General features: G+C 38.4%; 1 protein-coding gene across 14 annotated transcripts in view; it reads right to left on the bottom strand.

Moving 5' to 3' along the window:
- Nucleotides 1–12,846, bottom strand: part of mef2cb (myocyte enhancer factor 2cb) — an 83,694-nt gene extending 70,848 nt beyond the window's left edge. For 3 of the 14 annotated variants that reach the window (XM_016676786.1, XM_016676784.1, XM_016676773.1), the window contains exon 1: nt 387–690. The gene's annotated coding sequence lies outside the window, so the exon portion shown is untranslated. Of the gene's footprint in view, nt 1–386; nt 691–737; nt 964–3,596; nt 3,718–12,579 lie in introns of those variants that run through there. The other 11 variants (XM_016676780.1, XM_007562469.2, XM_016676775.1 and 8 more) reach the window with 8 other exon arrangements.
- Nucleotides 12,847–15,116: the final 2,270 nt, after the last annotated feature.

A 15,116-nucleotide genomic window follows, 5' to 3' on the forward strand; every position in this document is an offset into this window, starting at 1 on the left:
TAGACTATAGAATCTGTTATCTATATTATATAGTTGTATATAATATTTTTAGGAACGCGCTTCATTTCACTTTATGTGGTTTTGTGCATGTGGACTCTACAAAGCTGCACAAGGTCACCACAACAGTAACATTAACAATGACATGAAACTCATTTGGCCTCTTTCTAATAGAACATAACCAGCTATTTGATGTCACCTTGTAACGGTAGTACAGAGTTGACACCGGCGGAGGTCACAACCAATCGATACGCGCAGTTAATGCACTTTGTTGACGAGCTGCGCGCGTCAAAATAGAGCCGCTAACTTTCCCCTTAGAAATAAAGATATCTAGATGTAAATGACGCTGCACTTCTTGGGTGCCAAGTGTTAACGCGGCGGGTACTTACTTTTGTTTGGTATGAAATCTTCTTCGGGGTGAGGAGAAAGAAACAACAAGCGGGTCCGCCGGTTGTTTGGCCCGGCTGTTTGACAGGAACAGTGAAGCCGCTGCCTGATGGGGGGGGACGGAGTTCGCTGAGACGCACTTAAAATCCAGGAGCGCAACTTAGCAGAAGACGGCGCCGGGAAAGAAAAAAAAGTAACGTACAGTACGTGGTAGGAGTCTGTATAATATCAAACCAAACTACTCTCTCTCTCTCTCTCGCTCGCTCGCTCGCGCTCTCTCTCTCTCTCTCTCTCTCTCTATCTCTCTCTCTCACACTCTTACTCTGTGCTCTGTGTGTGCGTCTCCCCCCCACCCTCTCTGTGATCGGACAGTATCTTCTCTGGAGGCGGTGAGGACGCTTCGGCTGTTCCCTCCAAGAGGTGCCGGTGAGAGGAGCGGGACTCGGTGTTAGAGGTGGAGGGAGGTGCCGGTGAAGTGCGGGATGTCTGGGAGCCTGACACTGGTGCTGAGAGCGCTGTTTCTGTCTTTCCCTCAAATCCAGACCGAATGTTTGCCTGAAACCTTTCTACTCTCCCACCCTGTGCGAGAAGCAATAATCATTTTCCCCCCCTTCTCCTTTTTTTTTTTTTTGACTCCTGAAAGGGGGCGGTCTCACATTTCCCCACTCTACTTTAATGAACGAGGCATGGTTTCTTAATACTTTATTATCACGGAAGTCCCGATAGAGTGGACACACAATTAACTGCTCCGAGAGGACCACTAGAGGAAGATGATGGGCTGATGTCTAGTTTAACTAATGAACCAACAGAGAGAGCGTCTGCAGTCTATTTTTAAAAAGCCGCCGAAGTTGTAGTGCTCATTGTGGGAAACTTAGTTTTTTACTCCTTTCATTGGAAATCAACCATGATTTGTTAAACAGCGAAAAAAAAAAAGGTTTCTGGACTTGTATATGCCTATTAAATTAAAAGAATACTATAAAAGTATGTTTTTAATTATATTAGCCGTTATTTAAAATCAAACAATTGTTTACATTACTGCATTACTTTGTAAATCCAGTAATACTCATTAATTATATCAATAGATCCATCTGAAGTAAGTTTATAGTTTTTATGATACATCCTTCCTATGTTTTATTTGTACGCAGACGTCAGTTTAGTCAAATTCTCATTTATTATGCACTGTAAAAATAAGTTTCGGAGGGTATTAAACCTTACCCACGAAAATCACCAGAAACTTTAATCAAGTGTGTTTTTTTATAAATGCAATGTTCAGTAATGCTTTAGATAGGCTCTGTGTTGAAACAAGAATTTAATTGGGTATCCAGATAGTTTAGTGATGGCGCTAATTCTGAAGTCAAAATTGTAATCCAACCAACCTCAACCTGGAAATAGTTGTTGCCTATCTTATCCATTGGTTTTCCGATAAAACATGCACATCTCTTCTCTTAAGAATAGGTTTTAGAAGCTTATAGCAATTCAATAATACCATCAGATTTTACTAGTTAGGCAACAGTTATAATGCCTGAACAAACAAGATGAGTATATTAATCTCAATAAATGTTAGAATTTTTGAGCATGTACATTTCAAAAATTGAAATTTGACAACTTTATCGGCAAACTTACATAACTTGAACCCTAAAATGCTGATGAAAATCTACCCAAAGACAATATTTGCCAACAGCTGGTTTTGTTAGTGCAGGGGAAAAAAAACAAAAACATTTCTTTCTGGGACTTCATAAGAAAAGTAAAGTTATGAACTAAATGATTTACTGTTTAACACAGAAAAGTCAAATCCTTTGGTATGTCTTAAGGGAAATGATTCTCTTTGGATATAGAAAGACCGTCTACATTCTCAGATTTTCTTTCCATCTATCCAAGTCCTAGCTATTTCATGCAGATAAGCCCTCACAGGCAGTGAGTAAGCATCGTGGAGAATACCAGCTCTTGAACCACCCAGCCAAATGATTACCAAACATCCACTCTATTAGTGTCAATTAGAGCAGTAAGTTCGCCACTGGAGATAAGACAGACAGTGCAGTGGCTTTGTCCAGAAATATGTACAATAGAATTTGTTAAATACCTAGATTTATTATAATAATAGTTTCATTATTCTCATTCAGTGGCGGTTGTATATGTGAGGAAACAATAATACATTTTGACCATATTTTTGGGTGAGAATGTCAATTTTTGTTTGTTGCCACGTAGAGGCTTTACACATCCAAACTGCATTAAAAAAAATAAAATAAATAACATACATCATGACACAATACAGTTAAAGTTTCTGGTGATGTTTGACAAAAACATGCATTGTGCTGTGTTTCTCATGTGTCTTGATTTTAGGTTGTCATAATGCCAAAAACAAACACTGTCTGTCCGGTATAGAATTATTCAGTGTCGCGTTGTCCAGTCTAGGTATAGATGTTGAACTAGAGCTGATCCAAGGCTGAGTTTAGCCTTCATCATTGATTGTCTGCTGCAGTGTTCAGCAATAATATATTACAAGGCGTATTCTTTGCCCACCTCCTGACAACTGGAGATGACCATAAACAGACTACAAGTTTTTATGGTGACCCCCACACACATGTTTATAATATGAATATCCACTATATTTATGGTTGCTGGTTGGTTCAGTGTGTAATGTCGCCTGTAAAATATATCTGTGACACCCTGGTTTTGCTTGAGTTTAGTATTGTATTTTGCTGTATCAATTCACACTCTGAAATCTACACCAAACAGGTAAGTCCTTCCCCATGAGCCTAATGCACAAAATGTGAGTCCCTCTTTGCCTTTCTGTGGACTGTAGGCTGCAATCTTGCCACCTAGTTAGTCAAGTTAGGAAATGTGGGGAGCAAGGGTTAATAAATAAATCAAGCCGGCTAATCTGTTTGACGGATGGACATTACAGCATGTAACTGAACCTTCTGGTGTCTGATAACTCTGTGTGCCACCTTCACATCACATGACCCTTTAATCTTTAATAGCATTTCCTCTGGACCCTGGTCCTCTATGATAATCAATAAGGAGTAGTCTGTTAGACACCCTGAGTTCATAATGTGAACATGTCAGATATCAATAGCAAGGGAAACAATGAGTACACAGTTTTCACAACCTCCGCAGACACTTTTTCTCCCCCTTCAGACCTCTGTTTCGACTAGACACGATAAGGGATACATCAACGTTCATAGGTGTTTTTTTTTTTTTTTTGGTTATACCACATTCAGCGTTCCTTCGTCTTCTGTCTTGCGTCCCCCTTGCTCTCTACGCTGTCTGCCAGCAGCTCATTGGAGGGGTCCTTTCTGCACCGCAATGCTCGAGGTTGTCATTTAACGGCACCTGGAGAGAGAAACAAAGTGCAGAGACACGACGAGAGGAAGTATGAACCTTCCAGCGAATCTGTGAATATACTTTAAAATCTTTCTCCCTTGAAATATATATGTGTGCGTGTATGTATAATGACCACATGCAGGCGTCTGAATAAATTGGAGCCTATGGATTGAATACATTTGAATGGTGTAAAATCATTAAAACAATGTGATCGTTAGCTCATGCATATTCATATAGGGGCGCATAACTGTAAAACTACAATGAAGGCATACATCCAGCTTTATCAGTGCTCTTACTCTTAATGCAAAGCAGGGAAGACCCACTGCATATTTAAAATTCAAGAACACTGTAGATCCATGACCAAATCAAAATCTTATCGTACTGTGTATTTCAGTATGTATTACATTTGCTATTGAGCTGAGATATCTGTAAAACTTGTGACACATATGTGAATACAAACAGTTGTGGATTAAAGGGATAGTTCAATTTATTTATTTATTTTTTTAAGTGAGATTCTGCTAAATAGTTATAAGCACTTAAAATCAATCCTGCTGTATGACGTCTTCATACAGCACACATCAAGATTAGTTAGAAGTTACCAGCCTGCCCAAAAGGAGCCAAAACCAATTAAATATTTATTGTCCAGGATCAAGTCAAGTCTCAAACATGTCATTGTGGTTTATGCAAATGCTTTTTTTCTGAAAAATTTGATCCGTTCTCACATTTGATTTGCATTGAGCAGTTATTTACAGATAAGCCAATGATTATTTACATTAGAAATGAAGTTTGATTTCCTTTGTGAAACACGTACTAAAAGGGGACATTCAAAACATTTCTGATTAATGTAACAGTCTGTTAGAAAAGTAAAGCAGTGCGGGATCAAGATGAAATAGCAGATTAACTCAGAGATATTTTATTGATCTTTATACTATGTTGCCTTTCAGTCAAATAGTTACTCTCATGGGTTTGGGGGAAAACTTTATTTGTTCAGTTGCTAGTAAGTGTTTCATAAAAAGGGATCAGTGATAGCATACAGACTCCCGGCTCCATTTCCCATGTCAGTAAACAATTCAAACATAACAGTAGTTTACAGGTTAATGAGAAAGCATTTGCATAAACCTCCACGACGTTTTTAAGATTGAAGCTGGTTCAAGAGCTGTTTTAAGAAGTTTGCACTGGTCCTGGCCCCTCTCCAACTCTGTGGTGGCTTTTGCCTCAATCTCCATATAATCAGGATTCATATGAAATGACCACAATTAGAGAGGCATCTACTCCAAGTGAGATATTGATTCCTTATAATGTGCTAACAAAACCTTGCCGACAAAGTTCTGAATTATCCCTGTGAATTTTGTATACTATGTCAAACTATTTTTAATAGTTTTTTTTTTTTTTTTTTCACCTGAAACTTTCTTGGCCCAGATCATCCTTCCCTCCTACTCCTATAAGGCTGCGCTTAACATACAGAGGAGGGAGTGTGAGAGTGTGTTCAAGTGTGGGTTTGACAGTCGCATCAAAAGCCCGATGGGGGGAAAATAAAATTTGTTTTACAGTTTGCCAACACAATTATGCAATTACAATATGTCACAGCATGTACACGCACTCCTCAGGCCATCAGCTAAATGTAGTTTACTGTGAGGTTTGGCATGTAAAGAGAACAGGGGAAACTGCAACTGGATGTTAAGTCAAACACATAAGTGCGGTTTGCTGATATTGATCTTGCTTGAATTGTTTCTTAAGCCTCTCCTGGCAATCACTTTACAGCCTGTGTCACACACAGATGCTCTGACACACACACACACACACACACACACGCAAACGCGCGGAGTGGTTCATCTAAAAATGCGTGTTTTTGGTAACAGAGAAACAGGGAGAGAGGGAGGAGGAGAGAGGGAAAGGAATGCCTCTCTTCAAGCAAAAGATAAACACAAACACATTTCCAGGGCAAACAAGAACAGCCCAGGCTCAGTGCAATCTGTTGTCGATCACGCTCACGTGAAAATACAATCTGCCTGTCACAGTCGATGATGTTGTCAAGCACTCTGCCTCGCCGCTCCTGAGAATTAGCCGGCTATTACAGAGGCTCTGGGAGACGAGCGGAGTATTTGTTGTATGTCGGATATGTCTGAGGATGCTCCCAGCTTCACTTGGTATTTACAGGTTTCAGTCGCTGTTTCCTGCGCTCGTTTCCCTAATGAATTTTGGAGACGTTTGGTGTTTTGACAGTAGATTGATGCTACATGACGTGACGACCAAAGCCTTCTCGGTGGGGACAAAAAGACCTGCAGGCCATTTTAACTCACAGGCTCTGCTGAGAAGCTATAGATTTCCCTTTTGCACATGGGTTTGAATTTTGTTGCATGCTTTCTTTCTTGCTTTTAGAAGATATCGGTGTCTGATAATATTTTTACAGTCAAGCGTCTGCATATTATTCAGTGTAAAAGCATGTGTAAAACAAATTGTTACTCCTAAAATTTTATTCTTGAGTTTTATGAAAATGTATCATTTTTTGCTTTAGTATTTTCAATTTAATTATGTAGTTCTTGATTTTGTGCAGGGATGAAACACTTTTTAATTGAATTGTCTTTTACCCATCCTGTTAAATTTAGCATACATATTCAGGACATGCTCAACCCAAACATCTGGAGAGATATCCCCACTTTAGGAGTCACGTCACACTTTGCAGAGGAGAGAGAATTCCTTTTCTCTGCTTTTTCTAATTTTGTTAGCTTGCAAAGCCTTGCATTTAATACGATTTCAAGCTCCTTATTAATAAGATTGATAAGAAAACTCAGAGGTTAACATCACCAGTAATTGTGCTGCTAGAAATTCTACCACTGTAAATTATAATTAGAGGAGTAAATGTGATAAAAATGTATTTTGATTCACTCAAGTCATGGAGCTAATCACTTTCTAATATAAAATGTAAGAAACAACAACATTTGTGATCAAATGATTTTCTTTTTTCTTCCTATTAAAAAAAAAAAAGCTAAAGATATTTTTTTCTATGAATGTGGGATTTATATCTAAATAAACTATGAATTTAATGTTCTATATCAATTTTTCTTTTAAAACAAAGAAGCAATATAGCTATGTTGTTTGTTAATTTGTTGGGGGGTTTTTAACCACATGATAATTTACCTAACCAAATGTGTATTATGAAAGTAAGTAATTTTTTTTTGGTAAACAATTAGACATAATTGTTACCATGACTCCAGGACAAATAACAATAACCGATTGTTATCTATTTTCATAGAAAGCTGAAGGCATGTCATACTTTCACAGCATGATAACCTTTAGCAAAAAACACCATGATTTTAATACTGTCACAAACAAAAATGCATAACATGCATTCTTGATTAAAAAAAAAGACTTTATTAAAAATGTACAATAAATTCTGGCTAATTTTAGTCGCAGTCCTGGGGTGATAATTACATAGAATATTACACCGTTTTGCCTTTCTGCTCTTTATACAGTAACATTGGGGAAGAAATTAGCTAATTTTAGGTGGTCATTTAGTTGTGCTTTCTGTTCCTGTAGCCAACCTGAAGTGAGCTGCATTACACGTTGCACATCTGCTACCAGGTACGGTTTTAAAACAGTAACATAACATCATAATAAGTGAGATAGCCAGCGCTCCAGGACTGCCCATGATTTAAACATTTCCAAAATATGTAAATTGTTTTCGTTATAAGCAATAGAAAACTGTAGTTGTTGCCTTCATTCAGCCAGGTGACCACCAGTGCACAACAACATGAGAAAAAGAGGTTCGGCTCTGCAGGATCTAAAGCTCCTGAAGGTCTGGGAAACCTCTGGTTACTCTTGCAGTTTCTCTGGCTTCTCATTAAAAGGACCTAATCAAAGGAACAGCATATCAAAAAATCTCAATGGCATCAAAACCTTAACTTATCTTAAATATAGTCCATGCTTACTTTCCAAACAGACACAAACAACTAACTGCATTACTCCAAGATGAATATATATTACAACTTTAACTTAAAAACAACCCATTTAGATAATTTTAGGTGTTTCTTATTTAGATTATGCAAAAAAAAAAGAACCCCTAAAACAAGTCACCCCAAAAGTATTTTTTTTTTTCTATTTTGATATTTGTCAGCAGAACCATAGACAGCCACGCCAAACGTCGTAAAACCAAATGATGACAGATCCTGTAAAGAGTTCAAGTATAAACTTGAACACACTAACAACAAGGTCAGGAGGACTCCTAAACTGCAATGGCCACAAGGTAAGCTCTCTCCAAGCTGTGTCACGTGGGATTTGCATGTGTTGTATTTAACAAACAGTGTTCTGTCTGTACACCTTTTCTGCATTATGGATGAATCACAAGCTCAACAACAAGCTCTGCTTTTGTTGCGCCCGGGGCTCCAGTTACAACATCAGAACAGCTCTTTGGTCCTGTGACCATGCAGACAGCCTCAGATGAAGCTCTGCCGGGTAAACTGTTGGTCAGGCCTGTTGCTTCCTCGCTTTTTTTTTTTTTCACACCGTCATATGAATGCGTGTTTGTACATTCACACACCAAAACATCATTCTTACTTGACTCAAATAGTAGGACATTTTCCTCTTAATCTTCTTAATTTTATTGAAATCTTAATGATTTCAATAAAATAAACACTTAACATCTGGATATTTTGAAGAAAACTGAACAAAATAAAAAAAAAGGTTGGAATTCATGTTTCATTAAACACCTGCAGAGTGACTACATATTGATTTGGTTTCTAATCAAGGCTCTTTAATTTCATATATATGGCATTAATGTGCCTACTGTATGACAGGTGCATTCGCTGAACCATCTGCTGCAGATTAAATACACACTCACACTGCAGTTAAGTGTGCAGCCTGTAGGGGAGGTCTGCTCCCTTCTCTAACATAATGAAATATCTCAGTTTGGTGTTAACTTGGAGGTATCCCTCATGCAAAAATAAATCAGTAACTTAAACCAGGCATCAATAGCTTTTTAGCAATGCAATTTAGTAGAATTATCATCTCTCAAAATAAAGGTCATTTTAAATAGAGATTAAATACTTGTTGAAATTATCCTTCGTACTGCATTCTAATTATTTTCATTTTAATTTACTTGAAATGTTTTCATTCTAATCCCTGACACTGTTGTTTCTCTAACCTCTCTTTCTGTTCCTAAATCTTCTGTCATGCTTTCAGTCTGCACATATCAAGGGCTAAGCACTCTTTTTGTCTCCTCTAGATTGCTTTGAGAGGGAAAAAAAAAACTTACTTTCTGTTAATGATTTTTCCTCCGCTTTGAATGGTTGGGAAATAATTCGGTATGAGCCGCTCCGGAGCAGGCACAGTTATTTCATTGTTCTTGCTGCCCTTTCTCTAATTGTGCTTAGCAAGGAGAGATGCTGGCATTCCTTTTGTTTTTTTGGTCTCAGTTCAAGGAGTGCCCACTAGTATTTCCTGACGGTGTGTAAAAAAAACTGCTCGTCAAAGTGTAGGGAGTACAGAAATGGGAGCGAGATTATATTTGCACAGATAGACGATGAGTTAAGATGCATAGTTATCCTATTGAAGTTTGTTTCAAAGTCACACACACACTAGTCACTGACGATGTTCATTGTCCCTCACTCTTGTTCACATTGTGCTTTGAGACTTTATCAATAATGTAGTTCCTTATCTATTGACAAATGTCCAAGAAACATTGGTTTCCATTGCATTCTTTACCAAGTACAACATTTGGCAGAGAGAATTTAGGGTTATTTATTGTATGGGTTTGCCTTCTGAGGATTGGATATGCTCTCACACTGACTGCATATGATTGATGTAATTTGGGACAGTGGGAGTTTCAGAGTGTCTCGTTTTTAACGTTGGTCAGTCATAATATAACACGTAAATGCCAAGATCTAAGTTTACTCGGCTGAACGTTCGCATTTCGACACTTTGTTGAAATGGTTCAAACTAACCCAGTGTACGTTTCAGTTTAACTGGTAAGAGTTTAATTGGTAAGAACAAAAATAACCCATCACTAGGGGACAGTCTGTTTTTTGATCAACACAACTACAAATGTGAACGTATGGGATTAGAGTAAAGTGCTCTTGGGGGCCCCTGCTAGCATGGAGGACACAACCTCAATTATATCTTTGGCTAGCTCCGGACAAGAGCACTGCAACTGCGGATTTACCCAGCATCTACCTCAGCTTTTTCTGTTGGAGTGGTGTGATCTTTGAAGATTGACTCTGCACTTGCTTCTGTGTCCATCAAAAACAGGATTGGTTCTAATTTTGATGGTTGGCAATGCAGAGGCGATGCGCACAACGCTGCCATGCAGACGCAGTGTAAATGCTCCCATTGGCTATAGTAGGTGCACATTTGCTGCAGAGTCTGTTCTGTGGCAGAGCGGAGACGCAGGCAGTGTAAATTCAGGGTTAGACTCTTGTTGCTAAAACGGCAGAACTGGCAGTTTTGTGATATTATTTCCTAGTAACTATTAAATGTAGTCTGTTTTAACCACACCTAAAACTGCTACCTTGCGCTAGGCATATATGCACTACTTCAGATTTTTTAACAGATTTCAGTATATGTGTATGTTATGTTGTCCTATAAAACTCAGTCTATTGAACCAAAGAAACATTCTGGCCACATTAAGCTAGTAATTAGGTAGAAGTTGTGCACTGAGTAACATTTTCACAATGGACAACAGTGTTCAGAAATCTGCCTGGCATAGCAAGCAGTAAGGCTCTCTAGTGAGAACTTTCCTGTTTGTAAAAATGACGCAGGTAACATTCATGGCACTACAAATAAACTTAAAAACATCAGATTTATCACTTTGAGAAACTTTTCAAAAATTTGTCCTGCAAACTAGAACACAGGCATGAAAAGGAGACAACTTGTTTAAGTATTCATTTTTCACGATTCATGGAGTGTCTCTCCTCCTTTTATTATTCCTCTGTGCCACAGAAAGGTTTCTAGTTCTCACTGTTTCAAAATCCTTTACTCACAATGACTTGGCATATGTTCTTCCTGCAGCTGTTGACCTCTGCCAATTCTACGGACAATTAAAGATCATTTGGTGTGGATACGCAATTTCTCCCACACTCCTAACAAGCACCCGATAACATCTCGCAGTGAAGAAAAGGGAGCGCAGAGGAATAAATGTGTCTAAATGAGGAATCCTCAGCTCATGTGTGCGATTGTGGGGCCTATAGCGGCCACGGGCTCCGGCTTGTGCTACATGGTGGAGCTTGGCAGACGAGCGGCACCGTCTAAAGCTCTTTGTGCCTTCAGGATCACCCTCGACTCATTCTTATTCATACATGATCAGAGGGGAAGCAGGCAGTTGAGATTAGCCGCAGATCAAAAGAGCCGCCTAGCTCCAGCGCTTGTGTTTTGTAGATCCAGGCGGCCCCAGCACACAAGCAACGCATCGCGGCAGCGGAGCATCATACTGTTTTCTGGCCCTCAGCACCGCTCAGCGGGGCTAGAAGGAAAAGGAGTTATCATACAGGAGGACATAACGCTGCTGGAAATCTCCCAGAGTTAAATAACAAAGGGAAGAGCAAATAAAAAAAAGGCATAATGTGAGCAAAATTACTCACCGTTTCTGTAAGCCATTAAAGCATCATAACACCATGCTTTCCATGCCACTGCTATCAAAACTACTCCCATATGTGCAATAGGTCATGGTACAGTTGTAATTTGTTTAAAATTGAATGACTGACTGAATTAAATGAAATACACTTTTTCCAATGGCGAAAACATTGTAACCACAAAGAGTCTGCATTAACTTCATCTATAACATAATCAACTGAAACAGCAAACTAAACAACTATTCACACATTCACTTTCTTGCAATTAAATTAGTGTGAGTAGAAAACAGATATAACATCAAATTTCTTTAGGAATTTAACTGAACTACATTTGGTGAGCATATCAACTAATAATAATCGGATGCACACTTTATATCACCCGTCCGCTACCAGTAAAAATAAATCGGCAGCCTGGCTCAAGTTTCCATCTCGCTACATCAACAACTAAAAACAAGAATTAAACCAATTGCAGAGCTTGAAAGCGAGCTGACAGGATGAGGTGACTTTCAAAGGCAAAAAGGCAACAGTGTGAGAGCATACACCACCCTACAGAGAAAGAAAACAACGGGTTTCCTCAACTCTGGTGACCATCAAAGCCAGGGAATTCAGAGCCGGTAAAGCTAATATGTGAGGGCTAAGCAGTTCCCGTAAACTGGGTCAAAGTTTCTGAGGTTCTAAATTTTGGGGAATTAGTGGTTCTCCACGAGAAAAGCAAATGAGACAGTAATATACTGCGAGTTCTACTTGTATGATTTGGCAAAATTGGTTTGGTTTGGTGAAATAAGGAGAATGAAACTGTTTTAAAGCTGACAAAACTCTAAGTGAATTAATGTTTTTGTTCCTCTCACTAACTTTTCAAAGTCTCATGCAAAAAATATATTTGGCACAAAACAAAAAAAAACAAAAAAAAAAAAGAAAAAGATTGGAGATTTCTGTTTTGTGTGGTCATTTGCGAAACAAACTACATATGAAAGTAGCTTAAAGTTCATAAGTGAAGCTTTCTCCAAATTACTGTTTCCACCTTAGTTGAAACCAACTGTTATTCTTCTCTGTCAGTCTGGTGAGATAAAATCTACTTTAGTTTTGGAATAAAATGAAAGAAAAACATCTTAAGAAATTATAGAACTTTTTGAACAGAGTTGAACCAATATCAAAATCACAGCTTAATCGGTTACACATGTTTTGAACCGGTCTGCCATGTATGGCCTAACATCCTGGAGGGTACAGGCTTTTCCACTGACAGAATGACATTCGGACAAGATGGGGGGGGGAGGAAAGGGAAGGAATAGGTTGTTCTGTGAAAACTCACCCGTGCCTTTTCTCTGCTTCCCCAGGAAGTTACACCCTGCAGAACCAGCTGAGGCCCAAATGTTTAAAAATAAAAAGGAGAGAAAACCTCTTAAAAAACCTAAACAACAAAAAAGATAGTAAAAAATATAATTACAAAAAAAAAGAGAGAGAATTAGTTTAAGTTCGATGTCCTGCATGAATTAAAGCCAGACCAGCTGGCTTTGAAAAGAAACCCCTATTTGGGTTGTGTGTTTGCCCTCGATCTCTGCCTGGACTGAAATCAGGTCTGCTTCTTTCTGACCACCCTGTGCCACTGTCCCAGCTAAAAGCACCTGCCCCTATCAGTCTTGCATAAATTTAGCCTTCCGACGGATCAGTGTCACTTGTCGGCATTGGCATATGTGCCCTCCCAAGAATGCTGCAACCTTCACAGTGGCAAAAAAAAGACTACCTTTGTCCCTTCATATGCAAAAACTCATGCCTGCGTGTGCGACTCTGTAAACAAAGCTCCTGATTTTAAAGATAAGTATGTGTGCTTCATGCATCTTATAGAAAATCTCTGCATCCTGTGAGCAAGCATTCTACATAGATTCTCTACTATAATAAGTAAAATAACTTGTCTGAATGTGAGTAAATATTAAAGTAAACATTTTTATTTGTGTGTCAAATATGATGATCTAGGATGTTCAAGCTCCAGAACAGGATAAAAATAAATACATTTGGATGCGACAAATAATCCTGCCCCTTTCATAACCGGAGTCAATGTACTCTACGTGAATCATAAATAAATTAACCACTGGAAGAAATTACTGAGCATTGATAGCATCTTGACAAATATCAAAATACCAGGTGCACTGGTATACACCTATAATTTAGTAATTATAAGCTCATTTATCTGAGTATATCCATGACTAAAATCCGCCCACACTCCTGCTTTTTCTAAGCACCATAATGCTCATAAAATGTTGTTTTGTCATTACTGCCAGATAAAAATCGTGTTTCCTTCCAAAGAAAAACTTTGGTTTCCCTAAGCTGCTGGCATCGTGACTTTAAGCCATTTTTCCCTCCTAATGACACATTCAGTACAGTGCAAGAATCAGCAGGCTTAAATCATAACATCTTCTGTGCACATTTGTGTGCTAGCTAAAATTTTTGTGGGGGTGGCACGGAGGTAATTGTAATTTTATCAAATAATTTCCAGTCACGCTCAAGTTATCTGTTGCCAAAATCTCATGTATAAAATGACACAGTACAACTAAATTAGCATGTCATATGTCCCTCTTAAATAGGTTGACTGTCTTAAGTGGAGATTGATGATATTAAGGAAAGATGAGCAGAATATAGATTAGTATTTTCCCAGAACATATCCAAAAGTGTTGATCTAGAATGAGAGCGAACCAAGCAATGGCCACAGGATGATCGGTATTCACACTTGACAGTGTAATATTGTTTGTATTGATCCACTTGTATTGCTTACATGTTTCTGGGCAAAGATAATAAACTAATCAGTTTTTTTAGGTCAATTTCTATTACCATTACTACCTTTACTCCTGCAGCATGCACTAGCCAGTTCATGTTTGCCCTTTCTGGTATTTTTGTGAAGTCATGCTGGACAGGAATTGAGTAATTTTTTGGACAGGAATTGGGTGGGAAGTGGATCGATGGTCACAGTTTATTTAATCTTGCTAGGCGTAAAAAAAAAAAGGAGGAATTTGGTGTGCTGATGAGACAAAGTAACAGAAATGTTGTGTGTGTAGTGGTTAAAAACTTTGAGGAATAACAATGGGTAACCTGAAACAAAATGGGAGATCTATGCCAGATGAGAATCAACTTTAATAACACGTATGAAAGATAACATGTTGTGTCGATGTGATTGGCTGATTTCTAAAGAAGCAGCTGACTGGACTGACCGAGTGAGGATGCACAGAGTTCAGTGGGCAAAAACATCAAACCTTGTTGCTACATGGTTATGGAGTAATGTCATGGATGACAGACCTCTGTTTGAATCTTTTAACATTTGAGAGAAGAAAGTGATTCATCAAAACCCTTTTGTCGAGAGAAGCATATTTCTGTTTCATTGTAAATTTCTTCACAGCATCTCCCTTATTCCTAAAGCCCTGGTGCTTTGCATGGGTTGCGTGGGTTCCTTTAATCAAAATCAGATGACCTCTAAGAGACAAAATAATAATAATAATAATAATAAAATTATAAGAACTTCAGCCTTTGGACCTTAATTTAATACTACCAGTTCATTCATCTTTCAAAGATTGGGAGGATGACCTGAAAAAATGACCTCCAATGACATTCACTAGCATATTCAGCAACATCATCAACTTCATTGCTGCTGAAGGAGAGGCTATAAATAGTCACAAAAGCTTACTATTTTCTGAGAACTAAGGGTGGTTGTGTTGTTTTATAGGAGGTCAGGAACAATCTCATGTACCTCAAGCCACAAGCAGAGCCTGATCAGAGGTTTAAAACCACATGTCACCGGTCTTAGATAATTATCAAGGGAAATACAGAGTCAAATATTTCAAACAACAATAGCCAAACAAA

This window comes from Poecilia formosa, unplaced genomic scaffold, assembly GCF_000485575.1.
Source record: "Poecilia formosa unplaced genomic scaffold, Poecilia_formosa-5.1.2 Scaffold5, whole genome shotgun sequence".
NCBI lineage: Eukaryota > Metazoa > Chordata > Actinopteri > Cyprinodontiformes > Poeciliidae > Poecilia > Poecilia formosa.